Below are 10470 nucleotides of genomic sequence, written 5' to 3'. Positions count from 1 at the left end.
TCTATGGTTGATTCAAGTCTTTGTGTTTGTGTTTTTCTCCCTAGAAACAACGCATACTCATGGATGTGTGACTTCAAATACCATTAAACATTTATGTGACACATTTTCTGACCTCTCAGGAACTGGAGATGTTCCAGAAAGCACTGCTGAGCTACTTGGATGGCCCAAGACTAAAGGTTTCCCAGTGCCTAGTCCGCCTACTGACCACACATGGTGGTTACTCCATGGAGAGACTCATTTCTCAACAAAGGCTTTGCAGCATCACCACAGTGTGCCCAAGTAATTTCTATTCCATAATCAATGAGACAAAAATGCTCTAGCTATAAAATGTCCACAGCATTGCACAACATGTGGCCCAACAGCAGCTCTGACCTGCCGAGTTGGCACAGCTGGAAGATGTTTCAGCCTCAGGACTGACCTTGTGTTGGCTTTGAAGGTAGGGAAGGGAGTGCCTCGTTGTTGCAGTTGCTGTCCTTTGGCTGAAATGCTGAAACAAACCATTTTCTTCTGCTGAGTGCTGTTTATCCCAACATAGATGTAGATACAAACAAACAGGAGATGGCTGGTGCTTTCAAAACCCAAGTGTTGATCCCAGCTTCCCAGTATGGTTCTCAGACTGCATAGGCCAAGCCCTGCCCATTCCAAGCTATCATTAATCCACCAACTTGGAAGCCACTTGGGATTTGTTTGTTTTTCTGTGCTATTCCCATACTTCAAATGTTTTGAAAAAATTAATCTTCATAGAATGGTTTGGGTTGGAAGGGACCTCACAGCCCACCCAGTCCCACCCCATGCCATGGGCAGGGCTGCCCCCCAGCAGCTCAGCTGCCCAGGGCCCCATCCAACCTGGCCTTGAGCACCTCCAGAGATGGGGCACCACAGCTTCTATGGGCAGCTGTGCCAGCGCCTCACTGCCCTCTGATTAAAGAGTTTCTTCCTCATATACCAAAGGATGTCCAGCTTCTGGACAAAGGGGAGCTGAATCCCTGCTGAAATCATCAGCCCTGAGCTGCAGCTGACAGGATGCATGAAGGCAGAGTCCTCCTCTGAGAGACTTTGTCTGTGGGATGAGTGATGCTCAGAGATGAGTCTTTTGGCTGTGAACCCATCCTGCAGCTAAACACATCCCAAAGGCCAGGCTATCCTCCCTGCCCATGTATGGATTTTTTCAATGTTTTGGGGGTGTTTGGTATGGGTATAAAAGGTATGACCTAAAATCACCTAGCACCAGCTCATAAAATATTGATTGGTTGTCTGGTACAAAACAAGCATGAAACAAGGATCCATCCTGGTCATGCCCAGTATTCAAACATGTCCTGCTGGAAGGTGACTTCTTTCCTGTTAAATCTCAAGACTGGAGTCATATGTTATTAAGGGAAGGCTTGGAGTCTGCAGTGCTGGTGGGAGTGGCAGGACAAGCTTTCAGGGTGTGCGGCTCACAGCCTCCTGCTGCTGAAAGGCATTCACAGCTCCCATCAGCCTCCCCTCCACACTGGCTTCCCAGTGACAGCTGTCATTGGTAAAGTCCTGCTCTACTGAAAGACACTGTGCAAACACAGAGCTGAATGTGTCAGCACTGCTTGCACATCACCAAGACCACTGCTGCTGTATTTTCTTTCCTTTTGCTCTGTCTTTTAAGAAAAGGCTTTATTTTAATTGCTTTATTTTAATTTCTACTTCTGATATTCATTTTATATTTGTATTTATATTCTGCTCTACAAGCAGACTCTTTCTGACAGCGTTTCCCTGCGAAAGAACAAATAGTTAAGCCTTTCCTGGTTGGCCCCAAGTGACTCCGTGTTCCCATTGCTTTTGAAATCACTGGAGTTTGCTTAGCCTGAAAGACTTCAGCTATAGGAAAAGTTGGGTTTTGGTGTTCTATTTTAAAAAGGAACAGCAGAACTTTAAAAATAGCAGCTCTACTGGGTTCTTTTTTCCTGACTGTGGCATCTCCAGACCAAGTACGTTGACGCAGTTTCCAAAGCATTAAGAAATGCCTTAGGTCACATTTAAGGCGGGTCGGCCAAATCCAGGATCAGTGAAAAAATGACTTGTTCATCTGTTCTGGAATGAGATCTTTCTTCCCACCATTCTTAGTTATAAAGATATCTTTTGTGTGGTTTGATGCTAAATTTAAGCCCGGGCTGAGTGTATTTGTGTACTATCTACACACATTTTATGCATCAGCAGTGCATTGCTGGTAGGCTGCGTGCACAATTAGGGCTTTATGACTTTTGAAGTCACCTAATACAAAGATTTATGTCTTTGCAGCAATAAAAGCCCGTGATGGGGATGGATGTTTTGCAGACCTACAGCCCGATTCTCCCTTGCGTGGTGTTGGTTTAGCTCCACTGCCTGCAGCGGCACCGATCCTCACACCACTGCAGCAGGATTGAGAAGTAAGAGGAGCTGAACTTCTACAGACTTCTAGCTGCAGTTAATAGCAAAGGAAAGTCCTTGTGTAGCTGTTTCCTGGTGTTACAATGTTTTGATAACAATGGTACACAAAGGCTTGTTTTGTTTAGCGTGCGCCATGTCGCCGCTTGTCAGACAAAGTCTCAATTCTCCAAGTCAAAGACAAAGTCTTGATTCTTTCGGGTGGAGGCAAAAGCCCAGGACAAATGTATGACAAAAATACGGATCTGGAATGCCTCGAACTGTGGAGGAATAAGGAAGGGGATTAGTATCAAATTCTACTTCCAACTCTGATGAAAAGAAGGGACAGACAAATATGCACTTTCTAATTGGACGGGAACATTTAGGAAAGGTGTTTCTCCTCACCGTTCCCTGTCTGATTCTGCAATCCTAAAGATGGAAATACCTTTGCTGCTCCCTGCACACACTGCCTACCCCGGACAGACCTGCCCTCTCTGGGCTGGGCTTGGCTCTCCCAGCAGTTTCCCGAGCAGCTTTGTTTACCACCCCCAGGTGCAAACCTCATTAACTGATGTTTACTTCTTTTGTGTTTTCAGCTTTCAGTGAGGAGCCGGGTTAATGGATACCGAAGATGGTGGTGGTAGGGAGAATGGCAAGGAAAATTCAGGAGCTGCTTTTAGGTCTTTCAGTTTTGAAGGCTCCTAAGCAAAATGGCTCAGAGCCATTCAGCTATGGAAAAAAAAAAGGAAGAAAAACAAAAAAATAAAAAAAAAGAGAATCCTTTTGCATAGGTTTTGGTTTGTTGCATTTGTTATTTTTCATAACGATGGGAAACAAAGCATAGCCAAACTCCTGACATTTCACGAGTTATAAATGTTGTACCAAATTCTACTTCTGGCACCGGAAAATGCTTTCTCCTGTTGTTCAAAGTGACTCCAGATGCTGCTGTACTTAGTGTACTGCGCAAGCACGCGGACTGGAATGAAAAAGCGAAGTAAATGAGTTTACATTCATCTGTCAATATTCCTAAGGGACAGACTGTTTGGACTGCCAAGTCTGCTCTGCCTATGTGTGCATAACTTCAGCAGGCTGGAGATTCCCACAGTGGGATCTCCTCCAGGAGCAGGGCTTCTCTGCTGCTACAACCTGGTGGAGGTGGTGGCTGCTCCCCTTCCCATTGCCCTCCATCTCCTGCAGGACCAATAGAAAGAACTTTCCAAAGGACATGGGCTTTTTGCATTTTAAATAGCTGTATGTTTCACTGTCTGCTGTCCCTCATTTGAAATAGTTCAATGAAAAGGGATTCTCACTGTACAAACAGCAGCAATTTCCATCCCAAACACTGGAGTGATTTGATGTCCATGGAAAAAGCAAACAAGGCACATGTGAGAGAAGAAGCTACTATGGTTGATGTCCAGCACGTGTTGGAAATACATGGAAGAAAGAAGAAAAGATGAGAGAATTCAAGAGATGAAGCAACAATGGAATCATAGAATCACTAAGCCTGGAAAAGACCGCTGAGTTCATCTAGTCTAACCACCAGCCCATCCAGAATACCCACTAACCCACATCCCTCAGTGCCAATGAGAGAAGCAAGTAGTGAGAAAGGGGTAAGCAGTGTTTTGTTTAAAGTGATGAACGTCCTTCACTCAGCAGATATCTTCAGCCATGCCAGTGTCCCAGGCTAAGCAGCCCTCACCAAACTTATCTGCACAGAGACTGACCCAAGCCAACATCTTCTGTTAGGGAAAGCAAACAAGAGAGTGGGTACATTCACCTCTTTTAAGGCTGGAATATTGCCACATAACCAAACTGCGTTCACAGACTCAGACCTTGGTCTGTTCTAGGCCTTTAGGGCACCTCCTCTGTATTTCTGCCCTATAAAGTAAGGGAGGTGACTAAGATCAGTGCATCATTCCTCTGCTCACTTCTGCTCACTTCTGCTCACTTCAGCAATGCAGCTGTGTTCCTCAAATTTTCTTGCTCAACCTCAGATTCCTTCACTCATCCTCAGTTCAGCCTAGGGGAATGTATGTCATTGGGATGAATAAGAAACCTGGCAGCAATGACATTTTCCTCTCGTTGTTCTGTGCAATCTAGGATGGGGTAAGTTATGGTGATAAAACACAAGACCTTTAGACCCATCACCCCCTTTCACCTCCCACAGGGACAGCCAAAATATACCTTGGCACCAGCGCCAAAGACAAATGTCAATATGTTTCCCCAGCTACTAGAAACAAAATGTTTCCCACTGTCCACAAAGCCTTTACCCTGGGCTTCAGGGCTCCAGGCTGGACTCCTCCAGCCTGTGTCAGGCTGAGCTCCATCCTGCCAGAGCCTTGCTTTGGCTGAAGATGCTGGGGGATCCCTGGAGCATTCTGTGGAGATGTATGGGGACTCAAGTGTCCCCCTTTTACCAGCAGCAAGTTATGGAAGGGCCATGACAGGAGTGTCAGTGCTCATCACCCTCACAACATGCAGAGCCTTGGAGACAAGACTGTTTCTAGTTTTCTGAAAGTAAATATGGTGAAGACTCAGCTTTAGAGCAGTCCAGTGGTTCTTCTGTTTTGGAATCTTCATGTTTTACCAATAATAAATATTATTATTTAATATTTAGTATTATTATTAAGTATTATTTAGTCTTAGCTTTGTTACCCAGGATTCTGTCAAGGAATACCATAACAAATATAGCAACATCTTCAGGAAAGCAGGAAATCTGTGCATCTCATCCTGGATTACTTTTGTAACAATGAAGAATGATATCATGATGAACAGCCATGGAATTTTATTTCTGAAGAATATTGGTAGGGAAGTAAGAATATCACAGGAAAAGGGCTTAAGTCTTCATTGGTGCCTATGGGAAATGCTGATCATCTACATGCTTCATTAATCTGGTGTATATAGGATATTTATTGTTTAATGTGAGCGTTCCCTAGGCAGTCATTTAACCTTCCCCACCCAAAAGCAGAAGCTAAGCCCATTTGTATCATTCCCACATCACCAGCTACAACAGAGCAGATATTTCAGCACATGTTTAGAAGGATTCTTCTCAGTCCAGCAGAAAGAAGAAATATCAGAAAGGCAGAATCATCCACCCTCCAGAAAATTATTTGGCTGCTGTGAGGCTATTTCTCCTCCCATGAGAGCAGATGCATGCAGTCAGCAATTAGTCAGAGTTTTCTTAATATCTGGGATAAAATCCTAGCAATCAAAATGAGAACTGTTTTGTCCTGTACGGAGGGATATGTTTTCTCATTATGTGTGTACAATGCTCAGCGCTGGGGTGATGAAGAGCTGCCTAACCCATGTCAGATTAGAATCATAGAATCATAGAATTACCCAGGTTGGAAAAGACCTTGAAGATCATCAAGTGCAACCACAGCCTAACCAGAACCCTAACTCTAACAACCCTACACTAAATCATATCCCTGAGCACCACATCCAAACGGCTCTTAAACACATCCAGGGATGGTGATTCAACCACCTCCTTGGGGAGCCTATTCCAGTACCTAACTACCCTTTCTGTAAAGAAGTTCTTCCTAATATCCAACCTAAACTTGCCCTGGCACAACTTGAGGCCATTTCCCCTTGTCCTGTCACATTAGGATGTGCATAGAAACATCTTGCTCACCAGAAATGTGCATAGTGGACTGCTGAGGGGTGTCTTTGCTTCAGAAGACAGTAAATAAAGTTGCTTCTTATGTCCCGAGATGTGAGCTGATGCCTGACAGCTTGCAGGACTGACAGTGTGCCTCCTTCATGTCTTACCATCCTTTTCTGTGTACTCGAGGACAGCTCAAAAACAGCAAGAGAAAGCACCAGCAACACTGCTTATGTACACAGAGATTATCCATCTGAATCTTGAGAGGTGACTGCTGTGTACCGCAAGTACTGCAGGCTTCCCCAAACCCATCCATTTTCTTGTTCCTCCATCAGGAATTGGACAGGTTTCAAATGAGTGAATGCACAAAATGTGCTCTGCTGCTGTTGGGTCCAAAACAAACAAACAAAAAATGCTCAGAACTTACTGCTGGTGCAAAGGCTGTGCTTTAACTTCCATGCAACGAGAGCAAAATATAGCTCTGAGCTGTTGTACACAAGGTCAGCTTTGTTGTGCTGCACACAACTGTCAGGCTCCCCTAGAGGCTGAGTTCATTTCAAGCCTCAAAGATAAACTTGGAGCCCCGTGCAGGCTCAGTATACTGAAGCTATGAAGCTGAACTCTCTATCTATGCAGCATTCCTACCAGTGCTAGCAAGTAGGGGGGATCTTCATTTAAAATCTGGGTTTCTCTCAGCACTGCTCATTATTGCACGTTCAGTAAGACAAGCAATCTTTGCAACTGTCATAACTTTCATCCCACAACTACACCTAGGAGGAGATGTTTGTTAAACACCAAATTCCAGACCATGGGATAATTAATGTGCTGGCAAGACTCCTGCAGTGATATCTGGTGGCCAGTTGTCAGTACATCCAGTTGCGCATGCTTGCAATTTGATCTTGACCAATGCAATTTCCTTTCCTTCTTTAGGAATTCTTTTACTGCCTTTACGCCCAAGGGATAGATAGAGAAGATAGCTGTATACAAACTGCTTCAAACTGTGAGGCTAATACCTCAGGGATGATTCTACTTCTGTTTATGGCCACACTCTGCTCTACAAGGTCCATTGTAACAAAGGGTGAAATTCAGCATTACGGAAGAAACAAACAAGCAAACAAACACAGGGAAATGTATTTTCATGTGTCCCAAAAGGCCCCTTTTGTAACTGATTGAGGTTACAGGCTTATGTGAGAGACTGTGGATTATCAATGGCAGAGTGGCAAAATGACAGCAGAGAGAGCTATCATTTAGCAGGATGTGCCTCCTTCTACAATAGACTGAATCACTATTTTCCTTGAAAGACAATTAAGAACTGTTTAAGCATATAGGAAAGTAGATTTGAATTAGTTGGCTGTGGAAATGATCATAACCGTATATGTGATGCTAAAGGACAGGACAGCCTGCTCTGAGCAACCAAGCATTGCAGAGCCCAGATGGTGCAGAGCAGGGGGATCTTAGCAAAACCCAGAAATCTCTGAGGAAACACTGGAGCTTTACTTTCAATAAAAGCATTGCTTTCGATTGCTATTCATACTTGTATCTGTAGAATTTCTTCAGATACTTGGGTAGCTTAAGATCTTTTGGGAAGTTTAACATCTTTGCTTTTTTCTTCAGCAACCTTTGGATGGCAAAACCATTCATCTCAGAGACCATTTTTTTTTTCCTGTGCTCTGTGAATTTCTGTGTGACACTCGTTGAAATGTTAACTGCCGGAAATGTCCCTGGCCTTTCTCTGGTTGGTTTCTCCAGCAAAGGTCAGGGCAGGCTGCCAGGACGGCTGGCCAACCGCACTGCTTTACGGACCTGCGTTCTCATTGACACCACCACAGCAGTGGGTGACAGAGCGTTAGGAGAAAGCATGCTACAAAAGTGGGGTCACATTTCCAGAGCAGATTTAATAGAGAAAAGGGCTAGGAAGGTTTTGTGAGGTGGAGGAAATAAAATGATTCCTCCTCACCAGACTTCCAGGATGTGGATCAAATGGCTCTTGCTTATTACACCTCCACCGCTAAATTGAAGGAATAAATGCCTGAAAACCCAGCTTGTATTACTGAATAAATGGCAAGTATATGGGATTCCTTATCTATGTGTTTAAGAGCCGTTTGGATGCGGTGCTCAGGGATATGATTTAGCAGAGGGTTGTTAGAGTTAGGGTACTGGTTAGGCTGCGGTTGGACTGGATTATCTTCAAGGTCTTTTCCAACCTGAGTAATTCTATGATTCTATGATCTGTGCTGCAGAGACTGCCCTCCTCCAGCTTTCTTCCCAGTAAAAAAGCTAGAGCATCCAGTTCCCATGTCCCACTTGGTAGCACGGCACCAGTTAACTCACAGAGCCGGTTCTTGACATGCCAGAAAAGAGCAGACTTAAAATTCTCTTTTCAGTCCCTGTCCTTGCACACTTGTGTTCTCACAGACTCATCCACGACACCACCAAGCTGCAGACTTTCCCACAGGATGATGCCTCATGCTGTACAACAGGATAATCACACCCAGTGGCAGAAATAAATTAGCATAGCAATCTTAATCTGGTATTTCCTATTTTTCCTAATTTCCTTATGCTTCAGTGTTCAGCCGCGCTAATCTGGGCAAAATTCCTTTACAGTAATTTCTGTACTTTACCATTTAAATATATGTATACGTGTTTGTGTATCTCTCCATCTGTCTGTGTCCGCTAATGTATTGGTAAACACAAAAGTAAAAGATAAAAGTCGTTTGTTTTTAATTCTTTCAGAACCCTTTGATCTCCCCTTGCTTGTTTTAGCAGCTGCCCGATTGCTTTTTTCTCGTATGTAAACTTCAAAGTCACCCAGAGGTCAAAGCTTGGATGAAGACAGAATGAAGAGAACAACAGCAGTGAGAACACACAATGCGGAGAAGCCAGGGATGTCAGAGGCAGCACATCGCCTCCTTCAAGGTGCTGGGGAAATGACCTACGCCTTGGACATGGCATGCCATGATCTGAGCATCTGCTGTAGTTGTCGAGGCTTCTGTGATTGCTGGGAAACTGTCTGGCAGAGAAATGAAGGGCACAGCCACGCTCTGCCAGGCATGACATTCTCTGGTTGGTCTTGGTTCAGGCGACCTGGAAATAGCTAAATAGATCACTGTGAAAATACTGGAGAAAAACCTCTTTTTTCGTGGTTTGTGTAGAATGCAGAGGGCTTCGGGGTTGGGTACAAGTTCAGATAGCAGTTACAATAGCATTTAAATCATTTCCCGCTGATGTAGTAGCTTGCATTTGTTGCTTCTTCCACTTCCACAGTAAATTCCCACAGGCACTGTGGGAAGAAGAGCATCCTTCTGTAGTGCTGGGCCTCCCCACAAGGGCTAAGAAAGGCTTCAGGCTTAGGAAGTATTCCAAACACTCCTGATACAGGGAGCATATCTAATGTGTGCCTTCTTGTCCCTTGTTAACATAACCAGAAGCCACATTGTTCTCTGCTGCTTCTCACTCAACAACCTTTTCCTATTGGTTCCAGGCTACTTAGCATCATTCTTTTCCTTAATGAACTTCACATCAGTTCTCATTTTAGCTGAGATAATTAATCTTCGGGCCAGTTTCAATGAGTTTTGCAAGAATTAAAGTTTTTCATTAGTGACTTTTCACCACTAACACAGATCTGCTTACTCCTGATTTAGATGCCCCTATGCCTTAATGCAAAAGCAGAGAAGAAGGAAAAAAACCAAAAACACTGTGAGAGAAAAGAAAGAAAAAGTGTTAGTGTGAGAAAAGAAAGTGTGAAGTGGGTCTGTGAAGAGCCACGTGGGTGTGAAGAGAAGAAAGTGACAGGGATGATGCAGGGGAAAGCAGCTGGAAAACAAGTGTGGAGAAAAGGGAGGCCAGGAGGAGGTAGGAGGGGTGGGAGCGGGGAGATTATGGATGGTCCCAAGGGAGGGGATGGGGTAATGGGCAGGAAGGAAAGCCAAATAAGGAGAGCCGAGTCATGTAGTTTATGCTGTGCAAAAAAGAGATGGCCTTAGCAGCAGTGCTTTGCAGTGCTGGTGGGCTGCACGATGTGTACTCAGCTTGGAGTAGCTGTCACGGTTCTTCAGGAGAGCCTAGGAAAGAAGATTATGGCTTCATTTGAATCAATTCCTAACCCAGGGTCTCTCCATTTAAAGGATGCTACAAAGGATGAGTATTGTGTTGCACTGAATGACAACTGGAGTGTGTTGGGGTTTGTGCATTGTCACTGATTCTAATGCCTTTTGTGTCGTGCCTGCTGAAAACAAAGGTCAAGTACCAGTGCATTCTGCTTTCTGTGAGAGATTTAATTAAATCCGAAGGACAAAGGCAGAGCACTGGAAACCGCTATCAGTGGGAAAGATGCTTCATTTTGTATCACTGTTTGTCAATATCAGCTGGTCCGTAGCTGCTTTGTAATTCTGTTTTATTTTATCTTGGTGCGATCACAGGAGTGTAAACAATTAAATATCCACCTGAGTCTTGCAGATGCTACTTTCTGCAAATAAAACATTTGTGCTGTACAG

At 44.2% G+C, this 10470-nt stretch overlaps 1 long non-coding RNA gene across 1 annotated transcript; it reads left to right on the top strand.

Moving 5' to 3' along the window:
- LOC107310078 lies at positions 1–4314 on the top strand. The gene is made up of 3 exons (XR_001553468.2): positions 1–436; positions 2272–2399; positions 2973–4314. It is a non-coding gene; the product is annotated as an uncharacterized LOC107310078 (long non-coding RNA).
- Positions 4315–10470: the final 6156 nt, after the last annotated feature.

The sequence above is a fragment of the Coturnix japonica genome, chromosome 2 (genome assembly GCF_001577835.2).
Source record: "Coturnix japonica isolate 7356 chromosome 2, Coturnix japonica 2.1, whole genome shotgun sequence".
NCBI lineage: Eukaryota > Metazoa > Chordata > Aves > Galliformes > Phasianidae > Coturnix > Coturnix japonica.
The sequence above is the reverse complement of the archived record's forward strand: the minus strand, read 5'-3'. Positions and strand labels throughout refer to the sequence as shown.